Genomic DNA, 22,406 nt, shown 5'->3' on the forward strand with positions numbered 1-22,406 from the left:
GAGCCTTTATCCTCATCACAGGTGACTTCAATCATGCCTCACTCTCCTCCACTCTCCCTACATTCCATCAATATGTCCAGTGCAGCATGAGAGACAGTAAGACTTTGGATTTACTGTATGCTAACGTCACCAGTGCACTGGTGCTGTCACACCTCAGACCTCTGGTGAGCCCCTTTCAAGACCCTCTGCAGTTTGCCTATCAGCCCAAGGTGGGGGTTGATGACGCAGTGATATACCTGCTACAGAGGGCTTACTCCTCCTTGGACAGACTAAACACCACAGTGCGGGTCATGTTCTTTGACTTCTCTTCTGCCTTCAACACCATCCAGCCAAGACTGCTGAGGGCTAAGTTGGAGAAGATACAGATGGATGCTCCCCTTGTTTCTTGGATCAAGGACTACCTGACAGGTCGACCACAGTTTGTGAGACTGCGGAGCTGTGTGTCCGACCCCCTGATGAGCAACACAGGAGCTCCCCAAGGAACTGTGCTCTCCCCCTTTCTGTTCACACATCTCTGGCAAAGACTGAGACTCTGTCTTCAGTTCTTTCCATGATATCATCTCTGTCTTCATCCAAAAGAGGCCAAGTTTCAAAGAAAGTTCATTATGAGGCTACATAGGGTCATGTTATAATATTTTTGGTTACAAAAGCCAAACATTGGGCCCAAAGTGCAAGTTAAGGGTTTTACTTAAATAAAATAACAAAATCAGTAAAGTGGGTTGAAGGCTGGAATTGAAGACAGCCAGTGGACAGGCAGGCAAGGCTGACCAGAATTGCAGTAAAGGGTGAAATTCCAAGAGGGGAGGGAGGTTACAATAATCTGGCAACAAGTGGAGGGAGAAGCTGCTGTTTAATGCTGCAGACCAAATCAGCTGAGATGAGCTACAGGTGAGGAAGAAGGTCCCTCAGCTGAAAGTAGATTAGGCGTGCCCGCTTAGGCACAGGGGAGGAAAGGAAGAAACACGTGTGATGGAGAACACAGAGAAAATAACCTGAATCTAAACAGTGATGTGTGGTAGCAAGAAAAAGGCTGAAACGCAATGTTTTACCCTCATTTATCTCTACATTTATGTCATGATCTGAATGTCAAGTAGCCGGGAGCTCCATGTGAACACATCTGAAGGTATTGTTGATGTTCCCTGTTTATGTCTGTCAGAGATCCCTTTTTTGTGGCGCTTCCTCATCTTGCTTCTTTCTCCCTGAGTTGGGACAAGGGTCTAAGAACAAAGGGTCCGACCTCCCCTCTCACCAGGGGGAAAACAATGTTTGTGACATTAGGTTGCAAAGACATTTCTTTCTGATTGTGCTCGGATGACTTCACAGGATAACTTAATAGTACGGAAATCCTGTTGGGGACAGTTACAAAGATCCCCTGTGATATAAGATGCATAAACATCTTATAACCAGCAAAGTCATTTCAATTGCAATGACCAAATTAAGTGATATTGGAGAAACAGTAGCCGTAGCAAAGTGTATGATAATAATATAAGGCAACAGCTGGATAATTGAATACCAATACACAGAGGAAATGATAAAATGAGGCTGCCTTTGAAAAAAATGATTCATCTTGTTGCAGAACAGATTGAAATTTAATCAAATTTCCTTGATTTAGTGTTGAATGTCCAAATATGAGGGTATAGAAGCCAGAGCGATGCAAACAAAGTGTTAAGCAAACCCATGACGAAATGCATCTTGTGTTGTGCAGGTGGCAGTTATTAATTCAACAATTGTTACGTTAACAATGTGCCCTGTGTCTGATTTATTGAACTTATTTATCAGTGGTTTAATGTTAGCACAAAAGATTTTAATTTTATTTTTTCCCTGAGTAAATTGCCTTTGCGGTAAGTTAAAAGACAAAAACAAGACACCCCCCTCCCCTCGTCACTCCTTATTAGATACAGAAATGCGTTTATATCACCACTGGAGGATAAAATAATGCGTTCCTGTGGTCTTGACTTTGGTGTTAAATGTGATTTTTGAAGTGGCCGCTTTACAAAGCCATTAGGGGAAACTCAACCAAATGTTCACAACGTGTCTTTTTATTAGGGTGAAAAAATAGGCTGGTTTTATAGTCCCCAGAAAGGACTGTTGTTTGGTTGTTGTTGTTTTTTTTAAAAGATCAACAATGATGGAGAACATTACAAAGAATTTCCTTTGTTTTCCCAGATTAGACGGTTGTCGGGGAGGTGAGGATAAAGATGCAGACTTCGATGAAGGTAATTCCCCAGGTCTGCCTATCGCAACATTAATTTTTCATTTCAATTGTTTGTTTGGAAGAAAGTTGGGAAAGGAACCTTTATAGTAGTTACTGCAAAACGATTGTGTTGATATTAAGGACATAAAATAGCCACTGAAGCCATTCCCAAGATTTACCCATGCTGGAGCATGTGAATAAAAGATGCTCCCCCCCACCTAACACACACACACACACACATTTGCATTTATTTTTTTATTAGCTGCAGCTTTCAGACGTCCTCTCTGTCATTGCGTGATTCTGTGGTTGGTGTGGGGGGGCTCATCCATTTTAAATGGAGGGTACTGACAAGAAAGTTTTCTGTGTCAGAAAGCGTCGACATTAAACTAAAATGTCACTGATCACTCTGGCATTTCGATAAAGCTTTATCCGGATTCCTGAAAAACACGGTAATGGCAATAAACATAAAGCATGCATTTAAATCTTAAAGGTAGACATCTTTATTGCTTGATTTCCCCATCATATTTTACAGTTTTATAGTGAGTAAAATGGAAAAACCTTCACACAAAAAAAGGAAGTTTGGTCTTATTTTGGATGGCGGAGCCATTTGAAGGAAGATGATTGTCCTTCCCCACCTGGAAAGTCACCCAGAACACAGAGTTCCTTTATTTAATGGTTCAATAGTGATACCTATGTGTCCCTGTTTGAGAGCATTGTTTCCCCATTGTTATTGCGCCATCAGTTACCTCGGCGGATGCCTGGATGACATAAATGCATATTCCTCATGCCAGCCAAGCAAATGAAGCTGAACTGAGGATGGGGAAGGGAAGAGAGAGACTACAAGAAGGAGACAGAGTGAGTGATTAAGCGCTGCTGCGTGAAGAGACTTACGCGAATGAACTGCTGATAATAAAGAGCAGAAGAGCTCCCTCTATTCTCTCCCCCAGCCCTTTTTTGTTTTTGCAATTTGGAAGTCACAATGTCGTGATTTCCCTCTTCCCCCAAGGACAAAGTGATTAAATTTTCAACCCAGTATCCCCATTTCTGCATTCACAGTTATACACTTCATCTTTTGGGTGTTCGTCATTACTAATCTCAGAAGAATCGAGGGGATAATTGCAACCATTTGCTTCGTGCACTAAGTGTGTATTAACAGTCAGCCAAAACTATGGCGGTAACAATGCCTCCTCATACATGAAGACAACACGATGCTATTCATGCCCTTTACTCGGAGTGGCCCCCGCTGGAGGACTGCACCCCTGGATGACAATTGAATGCGCATGAATCGCACTCCATTGAAGACAGCTGCCATCAAACGACGTATGGACAGCATGTATGTTCCATGCAGGGGAGTTTCTGCTCTTCTCTAAACATATGAGCCCAGCGGTGCACGATTTATGTTCAGACACACGTTTCAGTTCTGCATCAGTGACTGAGGGTCTTTGTTCGTCTCCACAATCTCGAGCAGAAGCTGCTATCTTTGAATGCTGATGTTGTCACATGGAGGGGGGGAGAGGGAGAGAATGTCCAAAGGGCTTTGTGGGGGTAAATATGTTTGGAGCCATCATGCTTGATCATCTAATCATGACTAGGCCTTCAGGGAGCTGAGCATGCTTGCTCCCCACTCCCCCACCCCCCACTCTCACCACATATGCTGATAATACAATTCTCCCACAATGCAATTCATCACTGCAGATTTCTATCAAAGATGGGTTAAATGGCTACAACGACGGGCTAAATGGAATGCTGCTTCTGCGAGCGCATGGATCAAGGCGACGCCTGATGAACTTTTCCATTCAGCACCATGTCCTCTGCAACTTTAGATCAATCCAATCTAAATTTTGGAGCACAAAAGACAAGCAAATGCATCTTGGTCTTGTAGGACTGCATAGATTTTAATAGACTGACCAAAAACAGAGGAATTGCAAATTATAGATCTGTAAACTTTTCATCCTAAAAGTGTAACTATTCTGAGATAATCCTTAGTTATTTGTACAGCTTTGTGATGATTGATGAACCACTTGAACTTCTATTAACCGAGACTCAGTACGCAAAACATCTTTAGATTTAAGGATCAGGCTGGTCGTGTAAATGTTACTTAATTATGCGACAGGTTTATTATTTGATCATTTTTTGGGTTGTGTGCAGGTGTTATCGAAACACTGCCAGTCCTAAATTTTGCCTCTCCGTCCCATCACGTTGCGTCAATGTGTCAACCTCTCATTTGCCATTAATGAAACGGCCATGCTGCCATCTTACAAATGATGAAAAACGGATTGATTTTTCTGACAAAGCTGTGTCTCTGAACCTTGCTCCTCTGGAATGCCCTGCAGAGCTCCAATGTTAACCCTTTAACATCGACATTAGGATGTGCAAATAAATCAATATGTGGCCTCCATAAGAGGACCTTTTGAATACATATAGGCACAATTTTTACCCAGATAAAGCTTATTCTTATATTAGACTGATCTGTGAATAGTTTTGCAGAATATGAAAATTCTAAGATGCTGCAAGGTGGCATGACAAGCATACTATAGGCAGCAAAATAGAGCACAAGGTAGCTGGGTGGTGGGAAAAATCATATTTGGGTCACCTATTTGAGGGTGTTTTTGAACACACACATGGAAACCTGCATCTGAATGAGAGAAATGGGAGATGTCATAGACACTTTAAAATAAAAGCCCACACAGTAACGGGAGTAACAAGAGAAAGTGCTTTAGTGCTTAGAAGCTAACTTCAGCTGTAAAAATATTGTGCTCTCTGTGTAGAAAAATACTGACATGCCTGGAATTTCCATCAGAATTTTGATTGGTCTTCATACAAGAGGTTCTCCAGGTGCTTCACAGAAACCTACCATATTTTCACGACTATTAGGCGATCCTAAAACACTGAGATTTTCTCAAAAATCGATGGTGCGCCTAATAATATGGTGCTCCTTGTGTGTGGACGGAGTTCCAAAATCTGCTGTGCGCCTTTGGTGGGTGCATTACGGTAAACACTCCGCCAATCGATTAGCGACACACCTACGCGTAAGGATCCCCTAAAATCTCGCCGGTCAAGCGAGACGCGTATGAATGAGTTTTACTTTAAACTACAGGCCATTGAATATGCGGCTGAAAATGGCAATCTTAGTGTTTTCGCTTTATGAGGAGGCGGCATCTCTCCATACGCGCAAGGACAACTGTTGTGCAGCGGCTGCCCGGGGATTACCAGGAGAGGGCGGCCATCTTCCCTAACCCTAACCAGGAGAGGGCGGCCATCTTCCCTAACCCTAACCAGGAGAGGGCGGCCATCTTCCCTAACCCTAACCAGGAGAGGGCGGCCATCTTCCCTAACCCTAACCAGGAGAGGGCGGCCATTTTCCGCACCTACAAGACAAGATAACCGCGCCCAGCCACATCACCAACATGGATGAGATCCCTCTGTCTTTTAACATCCCTTTGACCCATAAAGTGGAGAAAAAGGAACCAGCACAGTGGCGATACGCACGAGGCACGAGAAGTCATCGTTCACCGTGGTTCTCAGCTGCCACGGAAACGGACAGAGCGCCGGATGACGGTAGGCGAACACTCCTTCACAAAGACTATGAGGCAGCGGCGGGCAGGTTATGCCACCATATGCGGGTGGATTGTAGACACATGGGCTATGATACCGTCTTCATGTATTGGAAGAGCTTTCACAAAATCAACGCTGAACCGAACCGGTCGGTGAGTCTGATTCAGATGATGAAGAAGAGGAATTCGGGATGTTGGACATTGAAATAGTGCAGCTGTTTAATTCAGATACAGAAGATGAAAACTTTGATGGTTTTGTGGCGGAAGAATAAATATTTTGTTCAATAAATGTGACGAAACTCACTGTTTTACTTCCGTTGTCATTTTTTACTGTATGTTTCAGCATGCGCCTAATAATACGGTGCACCTTATGTATGTTTTAAATACAGAAATAGCACCTATAACTGAGACTGCGCCTTTTAATATAGTGCACCTTATGGTCATGAAAATACGGTACACCTAACCCCCCCCCCCCCCCAAGCAAGCAGCAAGGAAGAAAGGAGATGGGGGACAGGACAAAGGAAGGACAGAAAGAGAAGCACATACATCATTCATGCAAATAAATAGGACATCAATAGAACTGTTTATCCAAAGATGTAGCTCTAAAACCCAGGCGGTCAGTATCCAACTCTGGAATTGGATAGATCAAGAGGAGAGGAGAGATACGCAGACATGAATCGATAAGATGGGAACAAAACTGTCAGTAGATCATGTTTCTTTGCCCTGGTAGCCTCAGCCTACAGCAGTATATCTAAGATGATGGCTAAAGATCAGACAACCATACATACCATATGGCTAGCATAATGACTGCTGAAATAGAATTTATCAACACGTCAAAAAGTCGAGTCTTTAACTTACTCAGAAGTGAGGATGCATTGAAACAAAGCCCCATTTGCTTATGATGATATCATGGATCTTATATATTTTTTTATTTTACATAATAAGATCCGTGATTCAGGAAGTTCAACCTTGGACTGAATGGACAAAAATATCTACTTATGTGATAAGCAAATGGGGCTTTTTAATCAGAATTTAACACATAACCTGAGCAAAATGTTGCTGCTGCATCTCCTCCATCCAGCTGGTTATCAGCAGGAGGGGCTCTCCAAATGACCCTGCTCCTGCTCAAGTTTTCTTCCTGTGAAAGGAGGTTTCTTCCTCCTTGATTCTGTTGCTTGTTTAGGCATCAAGCTTGGGGGGGTTTGGATTGCAATTAGAATTTTGACTGTAACTGATGCTAAATAAATACCGGTTAATCAAATAGAATTGGAGAAAGATATTTTTCACACAGAAGTTCATCCTTTTCCCAATTTCCTCTACAACCAGTAGAAAAAAATATATACTTTTTATGACTGGAATGACATCCTAAATTAATTTCATTGTGCTCAAAGAACACAGTTTGCACATTCAAGTCATGGTATTTCCCACAAATGTGACAGGGAGTTCATAATGCTCCTCATGTCAACAAAAAAGGTGTTACGGTTTGGGTTGTTACAGGACCCGAAAGCAGGCAAGAACGCAGTGATAAAAGTCCAAAAACTAGTCTTTATTAAACTAAACAAATCAAACCGGCAGTCCTCCTGGACTGCAGGGAAGCACTAGTTTAATCTTCCGGGGTGCACAGAGAACTTCAGCGTGGAGCCAACACAGGAGTCGGGTTCTACACGTTCACTAGTCCAGCAAGATGACGTGGAGCCCTCAAACGAGCAGGGAAAACAGCGAAACACTCCAACGCTGGTAGACAGGCGCTCCTTCCTTAAATAGGTGGCCTGATGGAGATTGCCGACAGGTGCGCCTGCCTGCAGCACCAGCCAATTGACTCCTCCACGCCCCCTACAGGAAAAACCAAACACAACCACAACCCTGGACCCCAACAAAAGGGAGTTGGCGCCTTTGAGGCGCTCAATTTTATGTCCACTGATTACATTGAACACTTGATTAGACTCATTTTAGGGAGGAGCAAGGCAAGGCTGTGTTAAGATTCGGGGGGGTCCTCTGTACCATCACTACTATTCAATTAGTTTTCATTATCACAAAGGAAAGACAGGAGGAAAAAGGTAACAACAATCACGCCGAGTCCTCCAACAATGAAAGGAATTACTCACAAGTGAAAGCTTATCGGTCGACTTTGATATGAATGAGAATATTAAATCGCAGCTCCGGAAGATGCGACTGGAATTAGCACTGATTTTGTTTTTAAAAGCCTGATTGAAATCAGATCATCAAAACGAGCTGCTGCTTTTGATATCCGGACGGCTTTTTACCGGTTCTGAGATATTTATACGTATTTTTCTCATTTTTGGTTTCCTTTGAATAAAACTCTCCACTTGCATAAAATAAATGTCTAACAGTGTGCAGCCTTGAAATTTGACACTATTCAATCCTTGGTGAGAGTTTTACAGTCCCCCCCCCCCCCCTTTTTTTAAACTAGAGGTTGATAAATGAGTATGATATTATAGTACGACTCCCTCTGCATGCTTTAGTTTTCAACTGCAGTGAGGATCCATATGATGAATGACCAAAGCAATGTAGATACGCCTGATAATACGTGTTTCATCATAGTATTATATTTCTGAGGGTTATTAGGTTTTTTTTTAATTGAAAAGCGGTTGATTGCTAAAGTATACGAATAGCTGGAACTTCCACCAATTCATCCATCTTCTGTTAACTGCTGCAAATTCCTAATCAAGGTCATGGGCCTGCTGGAGCCAGTAACCAGATGAGAACTGGAATGCACACTGGGCCGGTACAGGGTCCAATGTGGAGTACATACACATATACACACACCTGCTCACTCTCCCGTACCAGTGTGTACTGGACCAATTATACCACTGATTACCAATCAATTTGCTTTTCAGCATTGTCACGTGTAGCGATGCACCTATTTTGAGTTATGCTCAATATGAGAAGGAAGAAAAAATATTCAATGTCACAATGGCTGCCACAAATTTACATTGGCAGAGCAATATAGAAATTATAACCTAGAATTTGCCTTCTATAAACCTGCTATAAAAGGAAACTGGCTCTGTTCACATAATTACGATGACATATCAGCTAATGACTGATAATTATATGTTGTCAGAGAATCCTGATGATAGTCTGTCCAATAAATTGAATGCCTTTCACCACAGTCTATAGTTCTATTTGACCTGATATTTTCTTTTAAAACTTAACTACAATGAAAGAAGAAGAGAAAATAATTTTATTGTAATAGTCATTTTTAATTAACTACAGCTTTAAAACAGTGATTTTCTTTAATTTTCTTATGCAAAAACGCATTTCTGTCCAATCACAAAAAACTTGAGGTTAGCAAATTCTATTAGAAATATTGATCAATGTAAAATTTCTGGGTGAAACTTTGGATGAGGATTGTAAAAAGGAATATAGTGGATATTTTACCCTTGCTGGAGGATCAGGCATTAAGCGGTCGAAGAAAAAACACTTTCACCCACTCAGTTGAAAATAGGTCACTCTCCATACTTTCTCCTAACTTATATTTTTAAGTGAACTTGTAAAACAGACTAACTTTGGCTTTTGATTAATTCTTATTTCTGCTAATGAAAAGCTAACACTGAAAAAAAAACAATAATAAAAAACCTTATTGTACCACAATAAGAAAAATGATAACTTTTAACCATGTATGCAAGCAACATATTTTGCTGGTCAACAGTTGCAATGTCTTATTGCTGCCATTGGCCTTTTAAAATGTTTCCCATAATACCTTGCATTGTTTACAGGGACTACAAAATAGATTCAAACTTATATACATTATCAATAACTTTGCCTTGAGTGTTAATGTCTCGTCTTCTTAACAACTTTATCATGGGTCATGGGGATGGATGATGGCAGGTTCCACCCCGGGATAAGCCACCAGTTCATCATCAGCTCTGAAGGTGTTCTAGCAACTTCCCCTACTACCAGAACACCTTCTACTGTATGTTCTGTCCACCCTGGGCCTCGAACGAAGAACCCTCTACTTCTCAGCCCAGTCCCCAATAGAATAAGCTACCAACCATATGCTATATTTACTTCTTTTTACCTTCTATTAATTTTCTTGCTGTTACAATGAGCTGCTCACATGTTCAGGGTGTACCCCACTGTTACCTGGAGGCAGCTGGGAAAGGCTCCGAACCCTCCAGACTAATATCATAGGGTATATTTGAAACTCCACATTGTTACAAACACACATCAATTAATGACATACATTTTTTACCACCTTGCCCGTGAGTTGACATGAGTCTTACTTTGCATCTTTCTACCTGGAAAAACATAACTCCTGGGGTCTGATGTGTTTCTCCTCAGGTTCAATAAACTTGTGATTGATGCTCCACCTCCGGAATCATTGACCAAGACCACCATTTCCGTGTTAACCCTGCTTGACTCAAGCATGGCCAAACCTTTAAAGGAGAATGGATGGGATTCACTGTTAAAGGTACTCCAAAGACACACTATTGAACGATATATCAATAACCCATGTGTGTTCAGTGCTTCCCTGTGGTTTGGGATTGATCAAACCTAAAGACGTTATACATTCAGCTGATTTTTCATTTCTCACCCTGTGTAGAAATGTATGTTTTCTGAAGGGTTATGGGATGTGATGTGCATCCTGTCAGTCTGGTGAAGGCTGTAAATGTGGCAATTTGTGTGAAAGAAAACAACACTTTCAGCTTTAAAGTGTCACCAAGGCTAAAATGACCTCCCCACCCCTATTGTCCAAATTGAATAAACCAAGGAGTAATGGGTTCTGCTATAGCAAAAGGAGAGTTTGACAATGCAAATAATCTGGGAATTTGCATTCTTATTGCCTCCACATCTTTTCAGTTTTCTTTATCCTCTTTGAAGGGTTTTGACTCTCAATGCAAACTCGGGATAAAAGAAACGCATTGGATGTACAAATAATCTCCTTGTTAACACTGGAATACCAATGAATTGACTCAAACTTGCTTTTTGATATAGTTACAGCTATATCACAGTCCTACCTTCCTTTACAGTACTAGTCATTAATACACCAGATGTCATTACAGACTAAAGGAATCGTGATTTTTTTTCCTTGTTTTATTTGTCTAGACATGATCCAGTGAATCTAATGGCCTGGCCAAATGGAGAGTGTGGATGTTCATTAGCAAATAAAAATTCTGGTTTATGGAAATTGTGAATCACTCATAAAGACTACATTTGGATTGAGGCGGTGCGTTTTTCACAACTAAGTACAGAAGAACTCACCAAAATTATTGCCATTATGGGGTCTTAGCTTCACAAACGGGAGAATTTGTGCTCTTGTGCTTGTAGTGTGTTTACGCACTTACTTTTATTAATTTACAGTTTGTTTTTCGTATTTTACTGTTTGACCGCCTTAGCAATAGCGTCAAATCCAGCGGTTTATCCCCGTTTCTGTCCGTCTTCCTCCCCACCGGCGTGAAGTTGCCTTCACCAGCCAGTGTGGGGCGTGTCTCCATGGTCTGCCTTCGCGGTGCGGTGCCGCTACTGAAGCCGCGACCACCGCTGAATCCGCCGCCTTCTCTGCTCCTCGAGTGGATGCAGGTGGTGCGTAAAAGCGCACCAATTCCTCCAGAAAAAAACATCACGGATCCTCCAGAGCATTTCCACAATAAAAGCATACGCAATGCGCAGCGTGCGTTTGCGGTTTCATTTGAAAATAGCACAGGAAGTCTCTAATTTGACATTCATCGGACTTGACAACAGGAGGACGCAGGTAGCGCGGCTGAGCCAGGACCGTCCACATCTGTCTTGGAGGATCGAAGGGGGAAGAATATCCGCGCCGTGGTGTGTTCGGCTCTCTGGATAAAATATAAAAGCAGTCATTTTTCATCCAGCCAATATCCAAGGATATTTAAAGCCTCCCAAAGTGTGGACATTAATATCGCAAAGGATTTCCGCCAAACACAAGTAAGGACTTTTGTCTCATTTGCCATATTTGTGTTATATTTTTCTTCCGGCTGTAAGGATGTCTCACTCTCAGCAAAACAAGCTCCTGCTGAGGAGTGGCGAGACTTCTCAGGAATTGTTGTTTTAAACAGCACCCATGTGTACAACGGAAGCCAGCAGACAATGCGTAATGGGTCAGCAGCCGGAGGAGAGAAGTGAGCGGGTCTGAGGTGTGTTGTTATCTGCGGCTCTTGCAGACGCGCTGGATCCGGAGTGCGTTCGCAGGAAACGACGGACTCAGATGTCTTTGAAGCCACGCGTGACGGCGGGGCGCCGGAGCGTGGAGTATTAGCGCAAAGAAATTGGGAAAAACCAAAGAAAAAAAATCTCGGCATGCAGGCTAGAAGTCAGCTTCTGTTCACAACAAAGGTGTTGATATGTTTACACGACTACTGCGTGACTTCTGGGGCTGGGTATCGGTGGACTGATTTAGAGTTTTCATCAGTAATCGCTTTCCCTCTTCCACCAGCCGCGTCTTACGTGCGGCATAACTGTATCACACAGGCTAAAGCTTGATGACTTGTGCGTGCACTTTTTCCCTCTAAGTCTCTAGATTGGAAAACAGCTGCACAGACTACAGTCGAGTCATGCCTGGCGCGTCAAAGACGCATTATCATCTGTAAAACGCGCCCATCAAATTACTGTGGCACTAAAATTCAGGCCACCGGAGGGACACTCTCTATACTGAGCAGCTGGATTAGAGTTAGAAAAATCTGATCAGCTGTGCTGATGGTATATCTGTTTCCCCTCAAGTACTTGAAGGCACTGATAATTATAGGATAAATCTACATGCGTACAGTGCGTAGTGCGACTTCTGCGCCACTGTGTCGTGAACGCCCACTGGGGTGCGTAACGGCGTCTCTACACTTAAATCCCCCACTGGATAAAGAAAAACTACAACAAATCGGAAGCTCTCCAATTAAGAGATGGCAGATTTACTTTAGATCTATTTGAAATAATCGAATTAGTTTTGCAGCACAGCGGCAGAAGATTCGGAAGGAGTCAAAGATATTGACTCGGCAGTGTTTTAAAAGAAAACTGGCCAAACCACGTGACCTGGAATGCTATTCACTATTTATTTTTGAGTTATGTCTAAAAATGCAACTTAACTAGATGCTAACACACTGGGATCCTAAGACAAGACTTATGAGAAGACAGGCCTGTTATGAGTGTTCCAACGCACAGTGCGGTGTCATTCATATGTTCACTCATAACAAATGTGCACCCTCATATGCTCTAAACGGGTACCAAATGCCTCCTCAAAGGGAAAAACAAAAAACCAACCCAATTTTATATCCATTTGAGGAACCACTTTTATCATCTGCCCAAGGAAAAGCATAATTTGACTTAATTACCAGTGGGTGAAAGAAATCCTCTCATAGAAAATGGCTCCAACATTAACTCTGGAGTCCTTGCAGTCGTGACAATGGTTTCGGAGCTACCTTTCCCCCCCCCCCCCTCCTTTATAATGAAAGACAATAGGCAGTCGGGAAATGGGGCCATATATGATTCTACTTTTGTTGTCAGCGCTTTCAGCGCGAGTCATGAAGGGTGCTTAACGTTGCCTTTGTGGGCCAAGATGACTTATAATAATTGCAAATTTGCCTACAATTTGAATAAATTCTCCAGACCTTTTCACCATTTATCTGCTGAGTGCAAAAAAAATAAAGAAATAAAAAGGGTTTCAGGTCCTTTGCTTCCATTTGTTGACACTTATCTCTATGACACGAGGCTTTCTAATGGCATTCCGCTGGCTTTTTGACCCAGATGCTATCACCCAGAAAAAACAACAAAAAAAACCCTTTTGAAATGCATCATGCGACTTATTATAAATTGTTAACTGCGCAGTAAGCTGCAGGTGGATTTGCTGTGAGTGCACCCAGGAGGAGGAAGTGGATCATGTGATTTGACCTAAGATATTCAGCATCACGCTGGGCATAATTAGGCCACTTGACGCTGCTGTCAGGATGGGGAGGGGGATCAGTCAAAAACATTATTTTGCAGGTCAGTCTTTAGGGCGTCTGTCACTCGTCCTGACAAAGACCTGAGCCACTGTCTCCTAGCTCCATCAGTGTTTACCTGCTACCCGCTACTGTTACATCGCAGGCAGCAAACTGGAAGACAGGAGAATCGAAATGGATAATCTCACCGTAATCTCTTCGCATGATGGCGAAGTGAGCAATTAACTCAACCCTACCCTTATCCGTCATCCCGTCCAGCTGTCTACATCAGAAAACCCTGTGCTCCAGCTCCTCCTCGGAACTCTCAAGGCCCAAGATGATGGTAAACTTGACCTGGCTGGTCTTTTCTCTACTCTTTTATTGATTTCCCTTTTTTGATTAAGCATTAGCAAATTTGATCGAGACCATGATGGAGAGCTGAACTGAAGAACCTCTTATGTGCTGTGATTGATTGAAGAGGTAGTTTTTTCCAAGAGAAAGGCTAGAAGTGGAAAAGAACAGGTCTAGGAGGCAGAGTTAACTCTCCTGCGTGGCCATATTGGTGAAACATCAGCAGCTAAACTGGGAATAGCGACAATCCTTCTGAGGCTCATCAAGAGCGTCGAAGGTGTCTCGCTGCAGAGCAAAAATGACAAAAATTGCTTTGCGATGGCAGGAGTTCAAAGGTCTGTGCTGTTTTAACAACTTGAATTTTGCTCCTTTCAAATGAGAAACAATTGTCCCGACTCTTTGTCACATAATCTATCGAATTTCTCAAAGCACGGGTCATGAATTCTTTACGCAGATCTCTCAAGAACATCTTAATCTTGAATGAGGGCTTTTTTTCCCCCTTCAAGCTCAGAATAGTTAAAAGTATTGTAATCCCAGCAACCCTATTTCATATCTGAGTAACCTCCGAAAAGCAGGCGCTGCCAATGAATTAATAAAGACTTTCTTTATAGCTCCCAGTGAGAGCGTGATTTTAAATTTTACTATTACCATATTGTGCTTTTAAACAAAATCAAACAAAATCCTTGGTGAGTCGAGCAGACATTTTATAACGAGACTCAGAGTATTGACGTTAAAAAAAATACTTGTAAGGGTGCTTTGTCGTGTCTGTAGGTTGCCATGTCTGAAAGCTTTTTAGGGCTCTCTCATGTTTCAGATGTGAGACATGGCTCATTAGCATCTGCCGCTGTGCTGTTTATCCTGAATTACTACTAGCTGAACAGCTATTCTCAAGGGCACATTCTGGACAGAACGAGCCGACGTCACTTTCGTGGCGATCATGATGCATCATGTTCACCTGCAACACAATGACAGCCATTCCGTGATAATTGCTCCGGTCCTCATTTGGTTTTCATCGTTTAGTGTGCAAGCCAGTTGGTCCCCACGTTAATCTGAACATACACACGGCTGTAAAATGATCCCGTTTCAAAATGGAGCAGGTTGTGTAACATGGATATAGGACATTAAAAACCTCACAAAAGAGTTTTATGCCTATAATTGAGGAGTGGGTGTTAGTTGCTAATCCATACGTGGGATATCGTTCATCCATATTATTTTTAGTTTTGTATAACCGTGCATTTTTATTTTTTTTTGCGTAACACCCACGTAGCTTAACAATAGATTCCAAAGGCACCTGTTTGGAATTGATATCACACCAAATTAAATTTAAATTCAAACTCATTTAGCTATAAGACCGAATGGTCTCAAATTTTTTCTGCATTATGAGCCTTTTGGTGCTGTCATTGGATGATACCATTTTAAAAAAAAGAACCACCCAGACCAATAGACGATATTCAAGATTACAGACAAATTCCATGTCATGGTCCCTATTCAGTGACTGATAATTGTCCCTGTAAGGATCACCCAAGGGTCAGGCAGCACTCAGTATAAGTCACGAGATAGCATATCCAGCGTCAATCATTGCCACAATCGACCTCGTCGGGAACATCTTTTCTCCCCCAGATCATGGAAACCGATGGCCTTTTTTGTGTGCCACAATAGCCACTTGACTGTACCAGAGAGCAAGAGTGGCCGCCGTTTATCTCACGTACCTCTCTAGTTGGGCGGCCCAAGGACGCGGGTGGAGCAGGCAGGGTCAAGCAATTACCCAGCGCACGTGTAATGAGGCAGAAACAAAAAAAAAATGTAACTGAGCCGAGACTGCTGATACCATTTTGGGATTTAAGAGTAAAAGAAATGGGGAAACAAATGTTCTTCTGGCCACAGACATGGACTTTTAGTATCTCTAAACATCAGTTTTAATAGCATCTTTTGTACTGATGCATATTTTCTCGCTGGTCTCCAATTTGTCACTGACAAATAAGGCCCATGTCACATCTATATGGATCTGCCAGTCAAATCTCAGTTTGGAAGGGAGGGATAAAGACCAAATGTGTCAGAATGAGGAAAACGGAGTCCAGCAATTTCAGTCCCTTCGCCTTTACTGAGATCCGTTGACAGCTAGTTTGACATGATGTGAGTTTTCCTGTCTTTCCTCTGTGTCTTAATTTTTCACCATTAAGTGAGCGAAATGCAGATGTTTTGATTTCTTTTTAGATCTTCCTCGGGGGACCATTAAGCATTCATTCCATTGCCCATTTATCACCCAATTCAAGAGTCCTATTATCTATTCTTTCTCAGTCATACAAACACTGTCATCAATAGTTTTGCAATTACCAAATAGATTGTGTTTGGGCATCCGTGTATGTTGCATGATTAGGAAAAAAAATTAAGTGAAATGATGTTGCTATTATTCATAAAAATGAGATTTCAATTTGACTGCATGAGTTATTACATGATGATTTCTTTTGCTCTTCACACATTCTTATATAAAATATTCGCATTCTCCATCAAAATATATTGTTGCTGCGTGTCTGTCTTCAAAACTCCTAATTTTCTCTCCAGAGTGGATGGTTTTTAGTGAAATGAGGTAGTAATTAACCTAAAAAAGGCAAGCTAGCAAAGGTGACGAGTATCAGGATTTTGAAAATAATGACTGGCACTTTTTGAAACTTTTTTACTTCTTTAGTCCCCATTTTCCCTGCCAAGTGTTATAGTTTAATTTATTTTGTTGTGGTTGTCTTAACATAGAGAAGAAGAACAATCTTTACAAGTTTCATATTGGCATACATGATTGTGTACAATTAAGGATTTCAAGGATTAAGGATCCAGTTCCATGAGGGCAGCAATCCAGCAAGGTTTTTTGTCCAAACAGATACAAAACTCCTTTCACCTGAGATCAGTTTCTTTACAGTATAATTATTTCATACATAACTGGCTCATACTGTTTCAAATGAAGTCAAATTCAAGAACCATTGTAGAACAATTGAACATAAATGTCTGAATTCGAGGGCTCTCCATATTGTAATTATTTAATGCTAATATATATTGCTGATATATATTGCGCCATATATCAGCCTTGAGCCATTCTTGTAAAAAAATACAAACCATTTATATGTTATATATAAGAAGTTGTCATGAATTTAAGTTAAATTCTAAATCAAAATGTTCAAAGTGCTGGAATTGGCGTGGATCACAATGTCATTTCAATAGTCCTATTGAGCAAGTTAGGACTGTGATACCATGAAAACTATCCAACGCTTCTAGCTCCATCAGCAATTTGGAAATAAAATAGATATTATTAGAATTCTTGGCTCAATTTTTTTTTTAAATGGTCATGGACAGATTGGGTGAATCATGATCAAACGTGGGATAAAACAGTCACAGTTGCTCAGCAAGTTGCTTTAGAGTGTGTGGAGTCTCTTTTAGCTTAGCCAATGTCCAAAGCTTGAGCCCCTTCTATCATACCCCAGATTTTTTAAACAAATGGATTTAATTGTTCAAGGATCACACCCACCCCTCCCCTCGGTGTGCTAGCTGTAAGGGTTTAGCACATAACACGTTTCCAACTCTTTCTTGATTAGTTTCTTTGGTGCTGTTCCTCCTGTAGAAGCTCATGCAACACACCATTTGGCCTGCGTGTTTGTGCTGGCATACATGTGGCCTTGCGCCTCACAGTGAGTCCCCAGAATAGCTCTGCAATTTGACACGGCCCCGGGTGTAGGGAAAGCTGTAGAGCAGACAGGGAGTGAGTGTCACGGATGGTATTAACAGCAGACTTGCATGTCTGTTTTGACAGAGTCAGTTGCTGGATATGTATCAGGGATTTCTGCCATTGTTGAGGCCTGTTAGCCAATGACCCTTTCTTTATAGGGATGGGACTGTGTTATGAAGGAAAACACGGTAAAAGATTTTCTCACAGATGGGGGTACACCAAGAACACACTAAAAAGCAAAATAAAAGTAAAAATTACTTAAAAATAGGGGGAAAAGTGAAGAAAGGACATAAAAAATATATCACATTCAGAGAGGAGAGAGAAATCCAATCCAGAAAAATGCACCAACAAACAGATATTGTGTTGAAAAGCCAGTTTAGCAAACTTTTGTATGGATTGATAGGCTTCCCTTCTTGCCAAGCCATTTTCTCTGCGTAGCTCTTGTCACCCACTATTCCCTGACTTGCCACATGCTGCATTCAGCCATTTATTAAGAGACCTATGGTGGTTTCAAACATACTGGCTAACAAGGTATGCTTTCACTCATGTACATCTGGCAGAGCTCCATGTTTCTGTGACAAATGAATGAGAAAAAGAGCTGTGGTTGTTTGTTTGACTCACTTCTGAGTTTGTGCTAATAAACACAAACTTGTGTGGTATTCCAGGCATTTGTGGGGGCCACTTTCAGACAGAACAACACTCACAACTGTGGTGTTCACGCTGACCCAACCTCACGGTGAAAGCCCCCTAAGTCATACCCAGAACAGGTAAACGAAGAGCAAGGCTGAACGTGTCTTCTTTTATTTTTTTAACACCAGCCTTTCACTCTTCTTTCTGGTTTATCCAACTTATGTTCTTTAAAACCTAAATGTTTAAAAAAAACTCTATATTCCTTTATTCCTCTTCTCACATTTCTATCTGGGAATGATATTAACACTGGTGTGAATGTTCTCTGAATAAGAACCCAATGGCGGACATTCCTATTGGGATTTTTTCACTCACTCGGTCTTCCGAATCCATTAATATGACCACCTGGCCTGTAATTCCGACAGACGAGCGATCGTATAGATTCATGCTATGCTTTTTAAAACAGGGCTGTATCTCAGATCACGCTATGACATTTAAGTTGGCCGTATAAGCACGGACTGAGCCCGGCAGTTATGTCTGGGAGTGTTGGATAAAATATGGGACACATAAAAAAAAGAGTGATGTGACTCATACAGAAACCTCTACAAATAACATAGTATTATAAGGATCATGTATTATTCCTGGCATCTGACATCATATACCCCTTTAAATCTTCCATTTGCAATTAGATGCTGAGTGTCAGCTATGAGAATTTCCCTGACTGCCTGTGATGCCGTTAGCGCTCGCAGTGCACTCTGTGGTGGATTGCCACCACCAGCTTTTTCTGCTCATAAGCAACGGGAGCTGAAGCAGAAATGTGTGCAGGATGCACTGTGGGATAGGCTACGAGGACCCCATCCGTCAAGAAGGGACACGGGTTGTGAAAAGGGTCCATTGCCGCGTTTCGGCACGACATACTTCAAAGACAACTCCCATTGCTGTCGCTGCCTCATGCCCCCTTTCATGTCACTGTGCATAGATTATCGCGCTGAGCCACGCTAGCCAGTTAACTACGGCAATTGGTATTGCACATGGTTCACAAGATCAGCTTTTGATTTATATATGGTTCGCGTGTGAAACTCAATCGTCTCCCTCTCTCTGGATGAGGAGAGAACATATGATGCAAAAAAAAGATATATAGCTATTAGCTGGGCCTCCATATTGATAATGAAATTCACACTATTAATTGTGCTGCACCACTACCAGCATTGATCCGTCCGGCGTTGCTGTTACACTCATATTTCATCATCACAGCTCTGGAGAACATGAAACCACTTTATTTGGAGAAATATTTTAGTTACATCAATACGTAGTACAATATTTATATAAAGCCTTATCATGTTTTTTTAGTGACTTTTTTAGTCCCTTTCAGACTGACATTTGAGGACAATGCTAACAGAAAAAGTCGGCATTTAGATTAGTCGAATGCAGGGTCAAATGACTGGATTTCTGATTGGCTCAGCCAACAAATTCGCCTGGGACGCTAGTGCAAACAGCGCCATGTGATCGTCCTGGCCACTGAGCAGAAAACCTCTCGCGGACTCTGTGTGTCGCGCTAATTTGTTTGTCACCAAATGCCGATTTTAAACAGGTGTACCATTCCGAAAAAACATGTATTCATCTGCAAATTTTGATATGAAAGCGTTATTATATTGGTTCCTGAGTGCTCAAACATTTCCTTTTTTATCAGAGTTTGTCTTCCTATATATGGTTATAACTTATTCATGTGGTAGAGCGGCTTTTCCTGCTTCAGTGGGAAACATTTTGTTTCACAGATAACTTTATGAAAAAAAAATTGACATTTATCTCTGTCAGGTTTTTTTTACATAGTACAGTTATATATACAGTGTATATATATATATATATATATATATATATATAATATATATATATATATATTATATATATATATATATGTGTGTGTGTGTGTGTCTGTCTGTCTGCCTGCCTGCCTGCCTGCCTGCCTGCCTGCCTGTGTGTATATATATATATATATGTGTGTGTGTGTGTGTGTGTGTGTGTGGCCTGAATCTTAGCATTTGCTGTTCTTTATGAAAGTTTTCCTGTAGTGATCCCTGCTACAATGTCAATGTGTTATTACAATGGGATGTGATAACTGAAGGAATGAGGGAAAGGAAAGGTGTCTTCCATGTAAAGTTCACATTTAAAACTTAACAGCCACCTAAACTAAGCTAAACTAGACCTGGAGGAATCTAGCCACAAAAATGTTGAGCTAAATTCGCCATTAACTTTCAGACAGACACATGCCAAGAACCATTACAAAGTGACAGTAGGAGGTGTGAAATAACAGTATAGTTTCATGGAATACAACCACCTGACACTCTGGTACAGCTTCTTTTATGATTGATTCTATTTCTATGTAAACAGGAGACATCAGCATATTACTCATCACAATATGGACCCTCTGTTGTATCAACGCTATAGGCCAACAGTCTACCAGTGCCTTACTTCTTGCCTGAATGTGAGTTTAAACAGTGCTGAAAGTAGAACCATGCTGTTGATTCATTGCATCGGACAGTTCTGACCCTTAGCCCACGCTGCCTCCACTCTTCCATCCAGTCTTCAAACCACCAGATTGTTTCAGAGGGAGCAAGAGGGATTCAGAACCTTGGCCAGCTCCTTTTTCCCTCCATTCAGCTTGAGCACAGGAGCTGACCCTTCAGAACCACCGATCGAGACATCTTCCTGCATAAGAGAGTCGGTCTTTCAAAAAAGAAAGTAGATTAGAGTTGGCTGCCTGTGTATGTTTTAAGGTGGCATTTAAGCTCCCCTTCTTCTCCTACTCTAACCATCTTTGCACCTCATGTTATTTGTCTCTCTGTTGACTTTTACTCACGAAATTAATGGCAGTTCGCGTAAACGGTCACCAAAGGACCCGGTCAGGCTGGACTCGTGGTTCCTCAAGCTGCTGTTTTTAATCATCATTGACTTTGCAAGTGCTTGTGGGTCTTGCGGGACAACAGTGTAATGATTACATCTGAGTTATAGCCCTCGGATGTCCTGGTGATGCCTTTACTTCTGCCCAGCTATTTCCCTGCCAACTCAGCCAACTTTTGCTTCGCAATTTGGAATTTAATATGAGTTTAAAAATAGAAAGAAATTAGAGAACTGTGGGCAGGAGTGTAGTCTGGAACCTTTGGCATTTGGATTACTGGGTTTTGCATCAGGCAGTGATGTAACTGCCTTTTTTGTTTTTTTTAAAGTGGCTTAGTTTCATTTACTATAGTGGCAGAAGGTGGAAGGATGGATAGATGATGCATCTTCTAACAACTGTACCCTAAAGGGATCACATAGCTATTAACAGCAAGAGCATAAAAGAAAGTTTAAAAAATGTAATGCAAAAATAGAAACTGTGAGCCCGGTGGATCAAACCAAGGACCACAATCCTATAGGGATTCTCAACAATACCCGATTTGGAAAAGAAAAAGGTCTTTCAGTGTATCCGTGCCCTTGAGGAGAAAGTTTTCCTCTATTTGCATATGAATGTTCATGTGCAGTGCATGTGTAGCACAAATGTGGCCCATAGACATCCCCGATCACCACCTGTGACCTGTGGAAGGGTACATTTAGCATGCTGATGTGGCAGCTGATAGCCTTCCCTCCAACAGATGGCCCTGATGGCCTTTGTTGTGGGACAACACAGCTGCCAAGAGATGTAACAACAGAGCAAGAAAAATTATTTGATGTGTGTTTTACACCAAAAAGCAACTTGTTTGATATAATGTCTAAATTATTAGACTTTACCACCGGTCAGGTGTGCTAGGGGTGCACTTTGACCCTCACGAGGACATTGTTTGCGGTTGCTTTTTTCAGTTCCAGTGTCAGTACAATGGATCTCAAAAACAACACCCTCCTAGTTTGAAATAATGTTTGCCTAACTGTAATTAGTAAGGGATGAAATGTAAAAATGAAGCGCTTTGAAGAGTGGTGTCACTTATGGACTGAACATCTACATTGGACTTGTGTCGGATTCAAACGGCGTATTAATGACCCCCACTCACCTACTTCTCGTGCCTACTCAGAAACACTGACACAGGTTTTAGTGGCTTCACAATAAATGG

The 22,406-nt window shown here is 41.6% G+C and overlaps 1 protein-coding gene and 1 long non-coding RNA gene across 8 annotated transcripts in view; both read left to right on the top strand.

Annotated features, from left to right (window-relative positions):
- The first annotated feature begins 711 nt into the window (after window positions 1-711).
- Window positions 712-10,950, top strand: LOC130522302 (uncharacterized). Its single transcript, XR_008949592.1, has 4 exons — window positions 712-1,123; window positions 2,167-2,216; window positions 10,051-10,180; window positions 10,816-10,950. It is a non-coding gene; the product is annotated as an uncharacterized LOC130522302 (long non-coding RNA).
- A 487-nt stretch (window positions 10,951-11,437) lies between these two features.
- nrxn2b (neurexin 2b) overlaps window positions 11,438-22,406 on the top strand; it is a 460,093-nt gene continuing 449,124 nt past the window's right edge. For all 7 annotated transcript variants that reach the window (XM_057026456.1, XM_057026464.1, XM_057026463.1 and 4 more), the window contains exon 1: window positions 11,438-11,655. The gene's annotated coding sequence lies outside the window, so the exon portion shown is untranslated. The remainder of the gene's footprint in view (window positions 11,656-22,406) is intronic.

This window comes from Takifugu flavidus, chromosome 3, assembly GCF_003711565.1.
Source record: "Takifugu flavidus isolate HTHZ2018 chromosome 3, ASM371156v2, whole genome shotgun sequence".
Lineage (NCBI taxonomy): Eukaryota > Metazoa > Chordata > Actinopteri > Tetraodontiformes > Tetraodontidae > Takifugu > Takifugu flavidus.